This window comes from Amia ocellicauda, chromosome 5 (assembly GCF_036373705.1).
Source record: "Amia ocellicauda isolate fAmiCal2 chromosome 5, fAmiCal2.hap1, whole genome shotgun sequence".
Taxonomy (NCBI): Eukaryota; Metazoa; Chordata; class Actinopteri; order Amiiformes; family Amiidae; genus Amia; species Amia ocellicauda.
In genome coordinates this window covers 24,991,548-25,012,948 of record NC_089854.1, presented here as the reverse complement: position 1 = coordinate 25,012,948, position 21,401 = coordinate 24,991,548, and the positions used below count along the sequence as shown (strand labels likewise).

The 21,401-nt window shown below is 40.1% G+C and overlaps 2 long non-coding RNA genes across 2 annotated transcripts; both read left to right on the top strand.

The window, feature by feature from the left end:
* Positions 1-2,757: 2,757 nt before the first annotated feature.
* LOC136749885 (uncharacterized) lies at positions 2,758-7,518 on the top strand. Its single transcript, XR_010816803.1, has 3 exons — positions 2,758-2,859; positions 6,140-6,222; positions 7,077-7,518. It is a non-coding gene; the product is annotated as an uncharacterized LOC136749885 (long non-coding RNA).
* Positions 7,519-14,335: 6,817 nt separating this feature from the next.
* Positions 14,336-21,202, top strand: LOC136749884 (uncharacterized). Its single transcript, XR_010816802.1, has 4 exons — positions 14,336-14,444; positions 14,977-15,048; positions 16,939-17,324; positions 17,916-21,202. It is a non-coding gene; the product is annotated as an uncharacterized LOC136749884 (long non-coding RNA).
* Positions 21,203-21,401: the final 199 nt, after the last annotated feature.

Here is a 21,401-nt window from a genome sequence, read left to right as displayed (position 1 = left end):
AATAACTAAATGCCCCGTTTCCACTGGTGGATGCATCCAGATGCTTAAATGGGTGTTTCCAAGTTTTAATACACTCGGACATTAACTGTAAGCAGTTATTGTTTCTGTACGTGGATTTCACTCCATGGTGCTATAATAAAACTGTAATTTCTTAATTTCTTCGTGATCCCACACGGCACTTGAGATTATATCTTCCAACATAATGTAGCTGATCTCCAGGGGCGGAGCAGTGGAGGGGGGGGGGCAGAGGGGCCCCTGCTGAAATCTGACTGGCCCCCTGAGTGCCCCCCCAGCAAATCAAAAACATTTTAATTCATAGTCATAGTCCCGCGTCCATATTCTGGACAATGTGGTGCGACCAGTTCACATATCTACATTGATGGCAAAGCTTTGCTAGGCACATAACAAAAATTACTCTTCCCTCGGCTTTGAAAACAGTCTGCTGCCTTATGGCCTTTCTACCCACATTGATAACAAATGATCTGTGCAACCTGCCCTTTCCTCAAGTCATATGATGTAACAGACTGCTTTAAAGACAAACGAGAACCCACCCCTACACCAAAACCAGCAGACTTACCGGCCGGCATCATCATGAATGCACTGCTTTGGTCGATGTCCTCTTGGGTTGTCAAGTAGGTCTCTGTCCACCAGCATGCTTCATGGGCTGTAGTTGGATTATGACCCTGGACCCAGGCACGCACCTCTAGCTTCAGCACATTCAGATACTGTTCCAGAGTCAGTTGCTCAATGACATCCTCCATGGGATGTATGTCAGGCCTGAGCCATCTCCAGCACAACTCTCTTAGCCGATTGTACCGTTCTTTTGGCATCTCATTCACTTTAGTGGCTGAACCTCTTCCTGTAAGTTGCCAGGTTGACCTCATACTTCTCCAACATTTCTGCCTTCACCTGATCATAGTTATTGCAGTCCTCTGTACACAGAGCAATATATGCCTACCTGGCTTTACCAGTTATCACTTCTGCAAGTCTGATTTCCCAAATGTCACGTGGTCATTGATAGACTCCTGCCATTCTCTCAGAAGCAGCCAGAAAATGCTCAATGTTGTTGTCCTCTGTCAATCTTGCAAACACAGGTTTAGTCCAATATGGTGCAGCAGGTTGAACTACAGCAGGCGAAGCACCAGGCCCAGCAGTGACTGCTGTAGGCAAAGTATTTAGTTTTCCCTCAGCTGTATTGGCATCTGCTGGCAAAACTCCTGGCCCTTCTATCCACAAACCCCACTGCTTGAATATATTGTCCTTTGAGTCTTTCATAAAAGCAGAAGAAATGTCTGGTCTGGAGTCTTGATCCTGAAGAGCTCCATTACATAAACTGGTACTCACATCCTTTGCAGCCATGCTGACACCATGCAGGGCATCGACTCGACCCTCCAAGGCCTTCCAATGCTCTGCCTGGTCTGCCAGCAAAGATTCCAGTCTTTGGTCCCATTGCTCCTGCAATCTGGCTTGGCATCTTTGCTGTTCAACATTTATCTTTTGAACCTCCCTCAATGCATCAATCATGGCACTCATGTCAGTCACAGTTCGACTCTGATCCCCTCCTCTCATCTTTGAAGTCTGCATTTGAGTCTCTTCTATTGCTGCTGGTATCCGTATGTCCTCTGGCACTTGGCTCCGTGTCTTTGGACGCACAGAGGCCATGGCCTTCAGTAGGTATTTTCTGTGGTTACTGAAAACAAGCATCTCTGCCACCAACTGTCACCCCCCACTCTCATGCTGAGCTCTGGAAGGGTGACAATAATTGGCCCACAGATTCCACTGGACTCACTTTGGTGAAAAAGTAAATGTCTTTATTCCACAGTGTGGGGAAATGGAGAAATTCTTCTGAGGTCCACACTATAAAAGCCTTGGCCTTAAAAGGTAAAACTCCAGGTACAAAAACAGCAAGTAAACAAAGCAAAGCAAAACAAACCACTCACTGGGTTTATAAAAAGAAAACAGAAACTAGCTTGGTCCAGCTTTAGAAAAGCTGACTGTGACCTTCTGCTCTTTCATGTCCTGCCCCAAACACACTCTCTCTCCCTGCTCACTTCCTGCTTCCTTTATACCTTAAGCCCCACCCCCTATGTACTCCAGGGCTTCCCTTAAATAACCAGTATGACAGGTTTCTGTAACCCCATTTCCACACCAAACCCACACAACCGCCCACCTCCTCACAATCCATCACCCACAACACAATCCCAAGGTTACATTGAAATACATGTATACCGGTAAGTATCTACAGAAATGTATTTTATAATAAGGCCGCTGTTTTTGTCCTTGTTAGCTGAATGTTAAATGTTTGTTAAGATTGTGCACATTATGTGGGCTCACATGTTCATGTATGTTCTTTCCATTCTTTCTCTATGTCTGCATGTTGTGGTGAAATCCTTTTAAACAGGTAAGTCAGTGTTTGATTGACCATAATGTCACAGGTTCTGTCAGTCTGTGTATAGGTCAGGAACATGGCCATTGCTCCTGACCATGTGATGTACCAGCATCACAAATACAATCTACATCATCATTAAAAATGTGGAATTGCTTCTTTGTCTGACTGCTGCTATTCAGTTGTAATAGCAAACTTAGTACCAAAGAGGTAATATGTATATCTGGGAAATAGGTTCACTTTTTAAATTCGTCATGAGATGTGTCATTACCATGTTATATGTGTCAATGTTTGTTATATGTGTCAATGTTAATAGGTCACAATTGACAAACAACCTAAGTGTGTTTAATATTGTTTACAGGGTGTGTATTGCTATTGGCCCCGCTTTAGTGTGCCAGCACAGGTGAGAAAAGGAGAGCTTCCTGACGAAGCAAAGTGGACAAGGCATCCTGTGAAGATTTTCACAAATACGGGTAAGTAGACAATATGTGTAATGTAGATGTAATTCAGCAATTTATTTTATTTTAACATATAGGTAAAAATATGTACCATTGTGATGTGGGTCCATCACATGGCTTAGTACCGTTTTGTATGTAAATTAGGGTTGGCAGTGCTCCAGGTTTGCTGGCTCCGGCTCCTGACTGGCTCCAGAGGTTCAGCTCCAGCTCCAGGCTGGCTCCAGAGCTGATGGAGGCCCCCTGCTCCAGCTCCAAGCCAGCTCCAGCTGCCGCAGCTCCAGCTCCGGAGCCACAGAAAACAGTGCAAACTATGATGCGATCATTATTTATATTGTTTCCTTTTTTACTTATTTTATGTAAATAACTGTTTAACAAAACCAAAATATTAATAACAAACCATTTACCGTTTAACCATTCAAATATGAAAAAGTAGAAAATTGTAAAGATCTCTGTGGCAATTAGGGTTGCCAGAGGCCAGTATTTTAGTGGATTGTCCGGTATTTGTACACTACATGAGCAACAGTATGTGGACACCCCTTCTAATTAGTGTATTTGGCATGTGGGAGACTCTGAGACCCAGTAGAGGAAGAGTCTATGGTCTGATGAGACCAAACTAGAGTTTTAAGTGCTACATTTGGTGCCAGCCTAACACTGCACGTAATCCTGAGAACATCCCTACTGTGAAGCATTGTGAAAATTGATGCAGCAATTACACAGAAATCCTGTAAGAAAACCTGCTGAAGTCTGAAGATTAATCTTCCAGCAGGGCAATGACCCCAAACATACTGGAGTGGCTTAAAAATAATAAGGTCAATGTCCTGGAGTGGCCCAGTTAAAGTCCGGACCTCAATCCAATTGAGAATATGTGGAAAGAGTTCAACATTGCTGTTCACCAAAGGGCCCCATCCAACTCGATGGAGCTTGAGCAATTTTGCAAAGAAGAATGGGCAAACATTGCCGTGTCCAGATGTGCAAAGCTGGTAGAGACTTATGCATTCAATTATTTTCTATTTTGTATTTGTAATTAATTTAGAAAACAATGCAGATCATATTTTTCACTTTGACATTATGGACATTTTCAGTGTTGATCAGTGGCAAAAACTCTTGATTAATCCATTCTGATTTCATGTTGTAACACAATGACGTGGAAAAGTCCAAGGGGGTGAATACTTTTGAGAGCCACTGTAAAATCAAGCCACACAGCATTCTCCTTAGACAAGCATTGGCAGTAGAATGAACTTTACTGAGAGCTCAATGACTTTCAACATGGCACTTTCATTGGATGCCACCTTTCCAACAAGTCAGTTTGTCAAATGTCTGCCCTGCTAGAGCTGCCCTGGTGAGCTACAAGTGCTGTTATTGTTAAGAGGAAACGTCTAGCAGCAACAACAGCTCAGCTGCGAAGTGGTCGGCCACACAAGCTCACAGAAAGAGACTGTTGAGTGCTGAAGTATGTAGCGCATAAAAATAGTCTTTTGTTGGTTGCAAACAATCACTTCCGAGTGCCAAACTGCCTCTGGAAGCAACGTCAGCAGAATAACTGTTTGTCAAGAGCTTCATGAAATTGGTTTCCATGGCCGAGCAGCCGTACAAGCCTAAGATCTCCATGCGCAATGCCAGGCGTCGGCTGGAGTGGTGTAAAGCTCGGCACCATTTCACCTGGGAGCAGTGGAAATGCGATCTCTGGAGTGATGAATCAACCCCTCAACCCCATCCCACCTTTGGGATGAATGGAAAAGCCGACTGTGAGCCAGGCCTGATCGCCCAACATCAGTGCCCGACCTCACTAATGCTCTTGAGGCTGAAATCCCCTCAACAATGTTCCAGTGGAAAGCCTTCCCAGAAGAGTGGAGGCTGTTATTGCATCAAAGGGGGGACCAACTCCATAATAATGCCCATGATTTTGGAATGAGATGTTTAATTGCCAACACCCCCTCTAGGTTGACATTTAGCAATCCCCCCCACCAGGGGTCTGGTATTTTAGTATCTTAAAAGTGGCAAACAAGGTGCAGGGGCATGACTGCTGCATGTGACTTTAACTAACTGGAAACCAACTTTTGAACAAACTAGTCAGGACACTGCAGATAACAGATGGCTATAAAATTAGGTTAATTTAGGCAGATGAAGAATTTGGTTGGAATAAAATAATTTGGAAATACATAAAACTTTAGAGTTAAAATGGACTTTACTTCTCTTGCAAGTGGTTCACGAGAGATGTGCCCTGAGATATTACAATCACTTATTGAATGGAGTGAGAAAGTGAAGGTGTCATATAATTACAATTAATACAAAATAAGTTAGTATGTACTAATAGCTGGAGTGAGAACTGATCGTATTTTATAACCCCAAACACACAACAATAGTTATGAAGTTATAGATTTTGGTAATTTAAGAAAACTGTTATAATATCTGGGAGAGTTTAATGGAAGGGGGAGAGAGCGGAGCAGCTCCATGACCTCAGCTCCAGCTCCAGGCTCTGGAGCGCTCCGATGTGCCCGAGACCAGCTCCGCTCCGGCTCCAGCACTGCCAACTCCAGCTCTTCTCTGGCTCCGGAGTACAACTAGCAGAAACTGTCCATTACGGCCAACCCTAATGTAAATCACAAATTATTAACAAGGTACTATGAAAATTAATCTTTCTTCACAAAATGCATAGAAACAGATTCAAATGTATTTTGGGAAATGTAACGGGAAAAGAAAAAAACGTATTTATTTTTATTTTCAGATAGTTACAGCAGTACTTTAAAAAAGCTAAAAGGGTCAAGCTAATTTCTAACATTGACACTGACGAGAAGAAACCTTCAATATATGATTCTGACAGTGAAGATGGTGATGATCGTACCGACACATTTAAATTTTTATACTCTGAATATTTGTTATGATAGCATTTGTTGTGTTTGTTTTAGATGAAGGTGAACAGAATTCCAAAAAGACTAAATTGTAGAAAGCACTACACAAGTCTATATATTTGCCTAAAGCACCTAACCTAACTAATTTTCACTATTTCGCAACACGTTAGAAAATAACTCTTCTAATTTAAGAGCCATCACAACATTCTCTTGTTGCTTTTATCGCTGGAAACTCTCCTAATACTTAGTGATGCCAAAGCCAAAGTTAAAATATTGGAAGGGTAACAATGGTGTTGAAAAACACACTATAATATTTCTGACCAATTTGAATCAACAAATACAGCTATGCACTTCTGAATTCCAAAGAACTATTCAGCTTTTACATATGAGGTTTAAGTCTGAGGAGGGTGTTCCTAAGTGACTCATTTTGTTTCCGGTTACTCCAGGGGATCCCAGAGAATGAACACATCCCTGAGAAGATCTAATGCTCAAGAATACCTCTCTGACGCGGCTGGTGCAACATTTCAAGGTATGTATAATCTCAGCCATTATATGTAATAAATTGAGTAGGATCGTTTTCAAAATTTGGTGAAGATGTTTTGCTCCCACTATTATGTATATGAAAAAAAAATAAAAAAATGTATATATTAAAAATAAATAAATCAGTATATTATTATGCCTAACAATTTGATCTATATAATGAGTTCTCCATCTGTCATTATTATTTTTTTCTTTAGCTCTGGAACCACTGATAAACACTCCACCTAATGGTTACAATCATTTACATTTCAATTTGATTCAACCATGATGCAGCAATTCTAAATATATTTAACTGTACAATTAAAGTCACTATCAGTACTCACAAGTAATGTGCACACACACACCCCACATGCCCCACACACATACACAGACACACACACAGGAAAACACACACACATATGCACCCCCAACACACACACACGCACCCCACACACCCAATCACACCCACACAATCACACCCATCACAAAAGCACACCTACACCCCCAACCCCTCCCCATACATGCACAGACACACACCCACACCCAATCCTCCCCATAGAGACACGCACAACTCCCCCTACACACACATGCACCCACACACACAGAGGCACAAAGTGTTTTGTATTTGTAATTAATTTAGAACAATCTGTAGATTATATTTTTCACTTCATTTTCTGTGTTGATTATTGGCAAAAACTTCTGATTAAATCCATTCTGATTGTAACACAATGAGATGTAGAAAAGTCCAAGGGGGTGAATACTTTTGAGAGCCACTGTAAATAAACAAATGTATCAGTACTAAAACATTAATGTATATACTATAGCAGGATGAGCTGCTCAATTTCTCTCCTTTCTGGCCAACAGGACCACGGACAGCAGCATGAGGCTGGCATCACTTCCAGGGTCAGCAACACAGACAGGGATGTGGAAATTTCCAGAGTGCCGCATTGCTGGCACACCCCATGGCTGATGCAATCAACACAGGTGCAGCCCATCAGACCTGGGCTATATAATCAGGAAACCTTTCCACTGCTTTCTCAGTAGTTGGTTTGCGAAGGGACAAGGAGAACGAGAGCGAGAGGCTGCTTACATGGATAAAAACATTTCTTCTGGACGACAACCCCCTCTGGCATTGACCCTGGCCTGTGACCCGACAACGGATTTTGCAAGAGAGAACTGTTTGTTTGCTTGTTGAAACTCATTGTCCTGGACAAGCAGGAGCCTCTGTGTACTGAAAATAAATAGACATACTCCTGTCTTCAACCCCATCTTGCCTGTCTTGTGTGTGTTCTAACGCCCCTACCATGCACCCCGCTACAATATCAATTAAATAAACATTTTTCCACCCGCTGATCAAGAATTCCAAACTTGATACTGATGGTGTTTTTTGTTTTTGTGAGCAGTTTTGCATTGGGTTTATAATTAGTGGTGGATGGGTTAGCTACACTTCCCTGTATATATTTCAGTTTGAATTAAATGGCATGAACTGTCCCCATCGCTCCTGTATTAAACAGTCCATGTATGAGCGATGCAAAGAATTATGACTTTTGATTAGAGCAGAAGATAAGGGCTACATTATTTGAAAAATAGAAAAAACAATGTTAGATAGCAATGTTAGACAGTTACAGTTGATTTACTTTACAGTGAATCCCCAAAACTCTACCTTACCTAGAATACCATTGGATATAGTGCAGGATTAATCTGACTGTGAAGCCAATGTTTTGAGTCCGGTGCTCCGTTTACTCATACAGGTGCAGATGGTGCCTGTTAATGAGCCTTCAAAGTGAACACGCAGTCATCTGGACTTCATTCAATTACCATTCAGGATAAACATTCACACAACACATTAATGTTGGATGTCAACTTTAGGAAGTCATTAGTGGTAGTCTACTGCTGGTGAAAATATTGGTTTTAAAGCATATGCAAACTTACTGTTGTGCAGTGCTTCAACTGAAACATTAAGGCCATTACGCTCCCCAATCAAACTCAGCCCACTTATCTATCTAGCGTCAGAGAGGTATTCTTGAGCATTAGATCTTCTCAGGGATGTGTTCATTCTCTGGGATCCCCTGGAGTAACCGGAAACAAAATGAGTCACTTAGGAACACCCTCCTCAGACTTAAACCTCATATGTAAAAGCTGAATAGTTCTTTGGAATTCAGAAGTGCATAGCTGTATTTGTTGATTCAAATTGGTCAGAAATATTATAGTGTGTTTTTCAACACCATTGTTACCCTTCCAATATTTTAACTTTGGCTTTGGCATCACTAAGTATTAGGAGAGTTTCCAGCGATAAAAGCAACAAGAGAATGTTGTGATGGCTCTTAAATTAGAAGAGTTATTTTCTAACGTGTTGCGAAATAGTGAAAATTAGTTAGGTTAGGTGCTTTAGGCAAATATATAGACTTGTGTAGTGCTTTCTACAATTTAGTCTTTTTGGAATTCTGTTCACCTTCATCTAAAACAAACACAACAAATGCTATCATAACAAATATTCAGAGTATAAAAATTTAAATGTGTCGGTACGATCATGACCATCTTCACTGTCAGAATCATATATTGAAGGTTTCTTCATTTTTCGTACAGGTAACCCAGTCTCGTCAGTGTCGAGATTAGCTCGGCCCCTTTATCTTTTTAGTTATGCTGTAACTATCTGAAAATAAACAAATACTTGTTTTTGTATTGTCTACTTACCTGTATTTGTGAAAATCTTCACAGGATGCCTTGTCCACTTTGCTTCGTCAGGATGCTCACCTTTTCTCACCTGTGCTGGCACAATAAAGCGGGTCCAATACAATACACACCCTGTAAACAATATTAAATGCATTTAAGTTGTGTGTCAATTGTGACCTATTAACATTGACACACATAACATGGTAATGACACATCTCATGATGAATTTAAAAAGTGAACCCATGTCCCAGAAAAAAATATTACCTCTTTGGTACCAAGTTTGCTATTGCAACTGAATAGCTGCAGTCAGACAAAGGAGCAATTCAACATTTTTAATGATGATGTAGATTGTATTTGTGATGCTGGTACATCACATAGTCAGGAGCAATGGCCATGTTCCTGACCTATACACAGACTGACAGAACCTGTGACATTATGGTCAATCAAACACTGACTTACCTGTTTAAAAGGATTTCACCACAACATGCAGACATGGAGAATGAATGGAAAGAACATACATGAACATTTGAGCCCACATAATGTGCACAATCTTAACAAACATTTAAAATTCTGCTAACAAGGACAAAAACAGTGGCTTCAATATAAGAGATCTCTCTTATGATACTTACCCGTATACATGTATTTCAATGTAACCTTGGGATTGTGTTGAGGGTGGTGGATTGTGGGGAGGCAGGTGGCTGTGTGGGTTTGGTGTGGAAATGGGGTTACAGAAACCTGTCATACTGGTTATTTAAGGGAAGCCCTGGAGTACATAGGGGGTGGGGCTTAAGGTATAAAGGAAGCAGGAAGTGAGGAAAGCCAGGCAGGCATATATTGCTCTGTGTACAAATGACTGTAATAACTATGATCAGGTGAAGGCAGAAATGTTGGAGAAGTATGAGATCAACCTGGCAACTTACAGGAAGAGGTTCCGGACTGCAGCCACTAAAGTGAATGAGTGGTCAAAAGAACGGTACAAATCTGCTAAGAGTTGTGCTGGAGATGGCTCAGGCCTCACAAATATCTCATGGAGGACGTCATTGAGCAACTGACTCTGGAACAGTATCTGAATGTGCTCAAGACAGGAGCAGGTCAATTAGTTCCCGTCAATTCGCCCCTATAACAATTTGTCCCAAAAACAATTCGCCCCCATCATTATATGTTCTCCACCTGAGCATTTGTAACCATGAGTGCATTCACTTATTACAGAGCCACAGAACACACACGTGTATATATAGCAGGCAGGCTACACATATGTATACATATATATATATATATATATATATATATATATATATATATATAAAAATGCACACAGACAACTATTTTGCATTATTTATTATACTTTATGTTTTTAATTGATACATTAACTTGAGACTATAACCCCAATAATTAAGTTGTATATAGTCATGACAGCTGGCAGTAATGGCTGGAGGCTATTTAAAATAGGTTTAATAAGAGTAAAGTATATTGGTTGGTGCAGTGGTTAGAGAACAGTGGTGGGAACCTGGTGATCTGCGATTGAGTCCTGATGTGTTATTTTTTGTTATTTACGCAGAGGATTAGAGACTGCAGGAATGGACTTTAGACAGTAGTTAGATTTGGAGAATTAGAGGTAGGACAAGGCATTGAGGAGTATGTATATAAGAAGTACTAACTTTGCAGAACAATGCAATTAATTGAAAAGACATTTTAACACTACAATGTAATATAGTACAAATATAACTCTGAAGAAAGAGTAACAGCTAAACACTAGTGATATGAGAAGCTGTGAGAATATGGTCAGTCTGCTGTGACCCACTTTGTCACTGCTGTCATTGTTTCTTCAAAGCAGATCTCTAAAACATCCTGTTGATTTTCTAATCATCATCGACTTTTCTCTGCCCTCTCACTCACACTGTCCCTTCTTGTCTCAACCGAACTATCCCTTAATAAATTGTTAACGCCCCAACAACAAACCCTTCCTGATTGGTTGTTGTAGATTTTACAGACACCAGTCATTTATTAACAAGCAGCAGTTGTTCAAAAAGGCTTGTGACGAACACTATGACCCCAGACATCGCTATTCTCTGATGGAGCTGCAGCGCTGCCGGAGCGGAAGGGTTAAACTCACCCCGGGCCTGTAGCTCAGCGCTGGAAAAGGATGAGCGGGCAACTCCCAACATTATTACATCATTAAACATCCACCCGGACAGAGATTGAAGGACCGAAAAAGTCCAGTAAAAACTGGATGTATGGTAACCTTAAACTAGTGTAGCTTAGCTATCACCATTAATCAAATTGTCAATGTCATAGCAGAAATCAAATTCAGCACAGCAAGAGTATTTAAAGTATTTAAACTGTCTTGTTGTCTTGAAACTGACCTGCAGTGTCTGTGGCTGTGCACATGCGCAGTGGAGGGCAGAGCGCAGCTGCAGTGCATTTAATTCAGAAGTGCTCTCTCGCCTGGATTCTTGCCAGGTGGTATACACACAAAAATGGCTGACTATGAATTAAAATATTTTTGATTGGTTGGGGGGGCACTCAGGGGGCCAGTCAGATTTCAGCAGGGGCCAACATGGAGTGAAATCCACGTACAGAAACAGTAACTGCTAAAGTTAATATCCGAGTGTATTAAAATTTGGAAACACCCGTTTAAGTGTCCGGATGCATCCGCCAGTGGAAACGGGGCATTTAGTTATTTGTAAGTAATTTAAATCCTGACAGCTTTTCACAGCTATCACACACACAGGTGAAACAGAAACTTTAAAGGAGATTTGAATGTTCAATTATTTGCCATCTGTATGCATGTAGTAAACTGAACATACCACTACATGAAGGTAAAGTTGGTTTTATATTCAGACATTCAACAAAACATTCTCCAATAGCCATTTAAAGCATTAAAATAAAATAAAAAAAATAAAAAATCAATAACTAATTCACTGATTGAACAGAAACCTCAAACTAGATTTGATTTATTCTAAAATTGTCTGGCATACACAAGGTGTGGTACCATCGCTGGCAGCTGGAACACTGTATCTGCAAAATGAATAACAGAAACACATATAACTGACAGAACATACAGTACATTCTTTTTGATATTATATCATATGCGACATGAAACAATTATAACAACATGACCGTTGAATAACAGGTGTGAGAGAAATGTGCAGGATGCAAATCAGGTGTGACATCATTGTGGATAACAAAGTTAGCATTTACACCTGATAGAAGTGGTGTACACAGTTGTACACACAGTGACTGAAAGGGATATGGGTATGTTATTTTCTAACATGCTTCTATGTATATTTTTGGTTACTGAAGAACAAACATCTAAAATGTAACCTTCTCCTCAGTTGCAAAATTAAAAGCCAAGTACAAAATAAATATGAAATGTATACGGCAATTGTAAAGTATTGTGGGACCCTTTGGGAAGAATGGAGTTATCCATCCATTTTCAAGGACCACATCCAGTCAGGGTGAGTCAGACCCCACCTGACAAGAACAGGGCACAAGGCAGGGTACACCTGGGATGGGTGTCATCCTAAGCAGCTTTACTTTGAGATGTGAAAGGAAACAGAGCACCTTGTGAAAACCCATGTGGCCCAAGGAGAATATGCAAACTCCACCCAGGCCAGACTCGGACCTGGGTTCCAGGACCTGTGAGACAGTTACTAACCACTGCATCACTGTGCCACCCAAAATGTATTTATATAAATGCAAAATAATATTATTGAGTTTGGCATGTTGACTCCCCATTGTGAGAGTACAAAAAGATCCCCATCACTGAACTCCAGGCTATTCACAGGCAGAAACAGCCTATTTCTGGAAGCAGATCTGATGCACAGGCAGTCAAATTTCAGTCAAACGGAACTGCAATTTATTGTTCCACCCTATTCCAGTAATCAACTGTGTTTGAATACAATACCTTGGCCAGCTGTATCTTGTTTATGTTGTTTTAATGCTCTCAGTAGAACATTACTTCAATAATTAAAAGCTTTAAACTGTGACATGCATCTCTAAATTCGGAATAACTGGAAATATTGGACTCCTGTCAAACAATATTTTCAAGATCGTCTCCATTTTAAGATGAAACAAATGTTATGTTACAGATGCCTGCGTGAACTGATGGTGAAGGATCTTGTGTTTATTTTCTGTGTTCCCATTGATTAAAAGCTGAATTAGTAATGGTATTCAGTAAGGGACTAATATAACACTAATTAAAAAATCTTGAGATTAAAAACACAATATTGACGTATTTGGGATGAACCTGTAAGATAATGTTTATAGCTCATCCACTAGAACTTTTAAAATAATATATAACCAAGTGTACTTGGTTTATTTTTATATTTTATAAAACAATCTGTGTCATGATTGAGGCTGAAGTCTGACCTGGGGTTATTGGACAATGCAACTACATTAAAAACAAAAATCTATTGGGTGTCATGAAATAATTGTATTTGTAGAATTTTGATTTGCCACAAGTCATATAATGATTTTAGCTACGTAGGAATTATGTATTTTATTGTTTTCTTCCATCAATAACGCCTATTAATATAAAGTACACTGGTCGAGTTCTTGCACAGAAATTCAGAGATGCGCTTTTCTTGCAGCTTTTCTGCGTGACGTCACTAAGCCCCTGCACAAATCTGTGCAGAATCGCTGCAGCTCTGAGAAGTTGCAGCGGGAGGCGAGCTGTGTCTGTGAGTGACACAGAAGAGACGATACAGGGACCAAGAGGGTCATATTCAGCTGAATGAAAACTACTGCTGCCCCCTTCTTACCGGAGATGAACGGCAATTTACCATTACTCAATGAAGCTGTGAACAGCACTGGCAAAGCTGTATTAAATAGAACATAGGGAAATTGAACTGCTAAAATAAATTAAAGGTGTCTCTACAAAACAAGACAGAATTACTGAAGTGTTAGAAAAAATCGTGCAAAAGCAGTGATATTATTTATTTTTATTGGCTGGGGAGGATTGTCATTTTGCTTTCTAACAATGTTTCATGTTGCATGCTTTGTTACATTAATAAAACAATAATATTACAATGTGTGTAAGTTTTATTTATCACACAACTATGTACAATAAGGACTGCAGATGCGGGTACCTTTTTTGAGTCGGTTGTTTCACAATGTTCTTAACACACTTTAATAGTATATATCTGTAACTTTCTTTAATGTGAATGTAGCACTATCACACACTGGGACTACCCACGAGTACTGTGCTATTGTAGAATACGTTTTTATAGTTCACAATTGTACATTATTATTTTGTTTGATGAACTAAAGACAATGATTATACTAAACTAACGGACTACTAATAAAAAGCCTAATAAACCTAGTATTACAATAAGAAAGATGCACTTGTTTCCTATTAAGTGTACGTACTCTCTCCCCGCTCGTTCTGGAAGGGTTCTTTAATCACCTGTGTGTGACGTCACACAGAGCGCCGCAAGCTGTAGGATGCGCAGCGCGACCCCAGACTCCTGACTCAAGACCAGACCAGACTCCTGAATCAAGATGTAGTGACTAGTGTAGTGCAAGACCAGGAAACTGGAAACGAAAGCACAGAAAGCAGTAAGTAACTTTAAACTATTTGTTTAACTATATAATTTAAACCATATCAAGTCGATATGTATGTTTCAGTAACTTTACAGTTGACGTATTTTGGCATACCAAGTGTTTAAGTTAGAAATGCTGTCGGACTGACGGCAAGAAGACAGAACTGGACGGTAAAAGCGCGTTTGTCAATGTAACTACTGGAAGGAGTGCAGTTAGCAACACCACATCAGACAAAGTGAACTATTGCAACATTGCCGACAGAGAACTGAATGCTGCTGGAAAAGCAGGATTGCTCCTCTGTATGGGTAGTGTTCACTAGTCCTAGTGAGTCTTCTGACAGAGTTTAAGGGTAGCTGCTGTGTGGAAACTAAACTGTTCAGGTGATTGTCAGGTACTGGATTTTGGGTGATGCTTCTGTGCAGGTATTTACTTATGAATGGCATATTTATTTTAAATATATGTATGCATTGTTTTTTTTTTTGCATGTGTAAAACTTATTTTTATAGTTATATAAAAGGTTACAATTGTAACCATTTACTTTTTTCAGGTCCAACATGGAGTGGAACAGCTATGGCTGAAATAAAGGATTGCGTTGAGGACTTTTGCAATCTTACAATCTGTGAGTGATTTTTGAATTTGAAGTTGGTTTTATATAACTGTTTTGGATTAATATTACTTTGTTAATGCACAGTCTCAGCACTGCCTACTTTAACCCTCCTGTTATGTTGAGAGTCAAATTGACCCATTTCAAAGTTTAAAAATACAGGAAAAATATTTGTAATAATTTTTGGAGCATGAAACCTTTTCTACTGGGCTTAATTAGTGTAATGAACATGTAAATGGAAAATGACTAATTTAATGTGTTTGGAACACCCCCCTGCATGTTTATATTACACGCATACTTTTGGGGTCAATTTGACCCGGCAGTGACAATGGAGCCTACAAAGGGTAAAAATATCTAATTCAGACCAAATATGAGACACAATGTGATTACCTAATCCCTCCCAACCCCAACCCCAACCCCAACCCCAACCCCAACCCCACACGCACACACGCACACGTGCAGAGAAATTGTTCCAGGATGCTCTATAACACATCCTTGATCAAGATAGTGAAGTAGAGGAGGAAGTGTCTGAAATTGAAGACGATCTTGAGATCAGTTCTGATCATGATGATAAATTGTCAGATGATGAGGGTATTGTCCCACAGCCATCAACTCCAAGAGAGACATTCATATAAAAAAATGGCCAAATAGAATGGTCCTCATCCCCTAATATGCGTCAGGGAACAATATCAGCGGCAAACATAATAAAGGCAGTGCCAGGGCCCACTAGGATGCCAGTGACTTCTGTCACAGATATAAAGTCTGCTTTTGAGCTGCTCAGTCCTGATTCATTTAAATAAATTGTTCTAGAAATGACTAATTTAGAAGGGAGGCGTGTTTTGGGGCAGGTGTGGAGAGAACTGGACGAAACCCATTTACATGCTTATTTGGGGCTTCTCATCCTGGCTGGGGTTTATAAGTCCAAAGACGAATCGACAGCCAGCCTGTGGGATGCAGAGACAGGCAGGGCCATATCCCGAGCCATTATGTCTTTGGAGACCTTTCATATTTTCTCAAGGGTCATCGGGTTTGATAATCGGGAGACAAGAGCTGGCAGAAAGGAGAGAGATAAGCTGGCAGCAATTAGGACAGTGTGGGACAAGTGGGTAGAGCGGCTGCCACTACTCTACAACCAGGTCCTAATGTCACCATGGATGAAAGGGTGGTGGCATTCAGAGGTTACTGCCCCTTTAAGCAATACATGCCTTAAAAGCCATGTCCAAGTCAAAATAAAATAATAAATAAAACAAATGTGTTGAATGTCTAGTTTTTGCCAATGTACAGAAAAAAGTTTGAAAATGTTTTTTAATGAAAAACGAGTGACTTATCATAAGTAAACCATGATCTGTAAGGGGTGAAAACTTGATTACACTAAATATTGATTAAATTGATATTAATTGAGCTAAAGATAATGTTTATGGAGAAAAATATGTTTTTATCTACTTTCAGATGGTTAAACATGCACCGGGTCAATTTGACCCGGGAACATTATTGCTGTTCCTTACAGTTGAACATAACAGGAGGGTTAAAAAAGTAAATTGTTTTAGAATTGATTCACTACTTACATGTATATAATCAAAAGGTAAAATAATCTTGCCACATAAAAAAGATGTGTAGGAAATTGCTAAATTCTTTAATTTACATGTGATTTTTATTTTTGCAGCCATTATTTAATTAGTTTAGTTATTTTGATTTCACAAAATGTGGAGATATATCACAATTATCTTCTAATTCATGACTGTTCTTGTTTTGCATATCAAACATTTAAAAAAAAACAGAGAAATATAGAGAAGAAAGTATGAAATAATCTGACCAAATGTTGAAAATAAATCATGCTACTTTATATGAGTTGTTGAGAAGCTGTCTGATTCAGCATGATTTACTCATTGTGATCTGTGTTCACAGCCAGCGAATACCTGGAGGAACTCCACAGATTGGTGGAGAAGCACAGAAATAAGACAGTACGTTTAGGTGGCCCATACAAGTACGATCTGACAATTGGTGGACTTGAAGACACAGCGTGGAGTGAGAAGGAATTGAAACTTGAGGACATAGAGGAACTATACCTCCCTGAGAGCGAGAAGATGGTTGTTTTGGGATATATTGATGACTTCGTCATCTTCGAGGATGAAGTACAGTTGGTCGTTACTGCTGATGGCAAGGGGAATGTCTACGCCAATGATGCCGACGAATTATATCATGTGACAACCAGTGTGAAGGACTTCTTCATAACAGGAGTGCCGAAAAGTCCAATCACACGCTACTATAAGGAAGAAATCATTAAGTCAAAGGTAAGGCAGGCGCCATATCCCGTTCATGTGTAAATCACTACTTTGGGTTTTGAAAAACACACACAAGGCTTAAAAGCCAGAATTTAGGTGACAAAGCTGTTATCAGGACACCCAACATAATTATTTATCAGGCTGGTTTTCATATATTTTAACCTTTAGCTGAATTAGTTAAGAGATTCCTCACTTCTCCATCTATCAGCTGCTTGTACAAATGGCTGCCCATGTCAGCTCAGTGAGAGGTGCATTCAGTGATGGATGAAGTGGGCAAACATCTACCAGCAAGGGAGTTTGGGAAATAATATCAGGCTGAAAATAACTACATAAACACAAGGAATTATTATTGTTTTCAGAATCAGTTCAGGTCATGTCTTTAATTGAATTAGGTGTTCTGAAGGGATTATGTATATGTGTGTTAAAAAAAAAAGAAGTAATTACAAGTATTATGAAGATAAACTTGAGTTTTAACAGTACCTACTTGATTTGAGCTACTTTCCAAAATACTTTGTTGTGTTGGGCTTTTGCCCTTTCCTGTTCTTGCTTGAAACTACTCAGTATTTTCAGTTTTTTTAATTCTTTGTTTTCTCCTCAAAGACAGAAGAGGAATACCTGGAATAAGAGAATGATCCAGAGGTTCAGGAAATGTAGAGACTCCACCAGGAATTCCTGGAAAGCAAATGTACAAAATCAGCAGGGGATCAAATACTTTTTTCCCTTACTGTATTAGGCAGCAAGTGAACATTTTGTCTTCAAAGTTGATGTGTTAGAAGCAGGAAAAATGGGTAAGCATAAGGATCTGAGCGACTTTGACAAGGGCCAAATTGTGATGGCTAGGTGACTGGGTCAGAGCATCTCCAAAACTGCAGCTCTTGTGGGGTGTTCCCAGTCTGCAGTGGTCAGTACCTATCAGAAGTGGTCCAAGGAAGGAAAAGCGGTGAACCGGTGACAGGGTCATGGGCGGCCAAGGCTCACTGATGCACGTGGGGAGCGAAGGCTGGCCAGTGTGGTCCGATCCAACAGACGAGCTACTGTAGCTCAAATTGCTGAAAAAGTGAATGCTGGTTCTGATAGAAAGGTGTCAGGACACACAGTGCATCGCAGTTTGTTGCATATGGGGCTGCGTAGCCGCAGACCAGTCAGGGTGCCCATGCTGACCGCTGTCCACTGCCAAAAGCGCCTACAATGGGCACGTGAGCATCAGAACTGGACCACGGAGCAATGGAAGAAGGTGGCCTGGTCTGATGAATCACGAGTTCAAGGTGTTGACTTGGCCTCCAGATCTCAATCCAATCGAGCATCTGTGGGATGTGCTGGACAAACAAGTCCGATCCATGGAGGCCCCACCTCGCAACTTACAGGACTTAAAGGATCTGCTGCGAACGTCTTGGTGCCAGATACCACAGAGGTCTAGTGGAGCCCATGGCTCGACGGGTCAGGGCTGTTTTGGCGGCAAAAGGGGGACCTACACAATATTAGGCAGGTGGTCATAATGTTATGGCTGATCGGTGTATTTGTGTGTGTGTGTGTATGTATGTATTTTTGTATGTATGTGTGTATGTGAACCGTCACTCAAACTTACTGGACCAATGGAGACCCATGATCCACACCTCCCTGTAAATCCCGCCCCCACAACAGAACAGTGCCAAAACTCGTAACGAAAAAAAAAAAAGAAAGCAAAGAAACTGGGGCGAAAACGAGGCTCGCAGCAGCACACCACAGACAGGGCCTGCAGGCAGTGCGGCAGAGTTTTGCTCAATTTAACATTATTTGCTTTCAAGTTTTTTTATTTTTGTTTTTCATATATTTTTTTGTTTACAATTCTATACATTTTGCTTTCGATTGATCTCAACATCAATTTTTTCTCACCTTTATTTTTTATTTTGAATTCGTTACTTATGGTGCTAATTTGAGCTCATAATAAATGCCATGACTGAGACATGCACACTTTAGTTAAATTAACCTGCTGTATTGTATAGTGTATTTTATTATAAATTGTTTTGTATAAATAATACGTCAAAAACTGTCGTTTGCAGTTACAAATCTGTAGTAAGAGTAATAAGTTAAGGAAGTCACGTTGTGCCATTTAAAATACATATATACTAACAAAAATGATGATGAAAATACTAAATAGCCATTAGGTATTGTTATTGTTGCACATGGAAACGCATTCTCATGGGACATGCTTATCTGAATATAATGTTGTCTCTACACGTTTAGCTCTTCCTAATATCTCTTAATAGAAACGTATTTATTACGCTGTTTACAATCATGTAAAGCAGAAAGAATAAAACAGATTTTGTGGACCAAAGGACAGATGTTAGGAACAAAACAGGAATAGGTGTGCAGACAAGCAAAAAAAGGTGGTTTCCAGAAAAACCTAGTTTATTCATATTCACTGGTTATGAAAAACATCCATAAGGAATAACAGTTTCTAACAAAACAAAAGAAACAAGAACAAAAGAACCAAAAACCCCACCAGCAGGATAACTAATGCCCCACCGCTTCCTAGTCCCAGGTTCGCTATTAACTATATATTTAGCATAAACCCACTACCATCCTACCCACTCCAGCACCACCTTCCCCACTAACTCCTTGGTCCTGCTTTTCTACTATAGTTCACTTAGCCCCACCCCCTGGACCAAACCATTAGACAATCATGGTAGCAAGAAAAAAGAAAAATTACACAACCCCCAAACATACATTGCCAAAATAAGTTTACATAAACGTAACAACTAATAATAAAGTGATTTGAAGGAACAACCCTAACCTATAAACTAAGGAAATTACATTCCACACCAGGACTTTAACCCCTTCCATGTCAGTAATAAGGCGACCTAGGTCTCTAAAGTCCCTTCCTAACATGGCCTCTGTAGCCCTCCACTGCCTTCCCCAAGATGGCCGCTCCACCACCCTACCCCACCCCAGGTAAGCCTTTGTTTGGGAAGGTTTTTTCAAGCATCTTTAACCGAGGGATTAGCCTGCTCCATCACAATAGACACAAAAGTCCTTTCCACGTCAGGCTCAATCGCTCAAAGTGTTTTCTGCTAAACCGACAGTCACTGCTCCTCCTATATGAGGGAAGGACTTCACAACGGCCTGGTTTTACAAAAACAGCTCTGGGACTCCGGCACGGCATGGCATGACACGGACGCTTAAGCCAGTGGAACCGAGGCACTAGATGGTGCTGGCGTGAATAAAGTCTAGGGCCTATAGCCAGTATAGTTGGCTGTGAGAGCTGGAGCTGAGCAACAGTCACAGGCTATATCCAACCCACAGTATCTGTGAATGCTCTATTGTATGCATGTGCTATGGACATGTGAAGCCTTGATTCAGGATAAAGGTGCCTGTCCATAGAACAATTGTAGAATTAAATGGGTATTTAAATTACCGAATCAAAAGTGTACCCACATGCTGTCAGTAAAATATCTACCTTATAATTTGAAACATTTAATGCTGTATAGGCCTATGGTTACAATTATCCTTTTAGTCTCTGGTTGTTTGTTAGATAAGTGTGAAAACATTTGGATTTGCAGATTTGGAGAAGGTAGAAATGCAAGGGGTGAGGGGAAGTGCCCTGGGCACCTTGGTGTGCTGTATCTATGAGGAGTCTCTGGAGCTCATCCATCTGGAGCTAGTTTTGGGAGGTAAATGTAATGGCTTTAGATTTTATTAATATGTTTATGCATATGATTAGAGCAGACATCCTTTTTGCGAAGGCTGGTAGTCATCTTACACTTCATGGTTTTAATACAAAATTTAGGCCTGAAACTAATAGATTTGAATGTTAAGAAGAATTGGGAATTTGCATAATTTTGGTAAAGGTGGAAGACTGTTTGTGAAGTAAGCTACATATATCAATAAATTATGTTGAACACCCCCAACCCTCTTTGTTAGCAACATTATTTTTCCAGATTACGTATGTTTTTCTTTCTAGCTCTTTGACATGTTTAGTTTCCTCATGGAGAGCCCTCAGATACAGTCACAGATGTCTTTTAAATATAATAAAGTGGTCAAAATGATTACTGATGAGTTAGACAGAACAAAGCTCATGTATGATATGCAGCCCCAAAAGCATGTGGA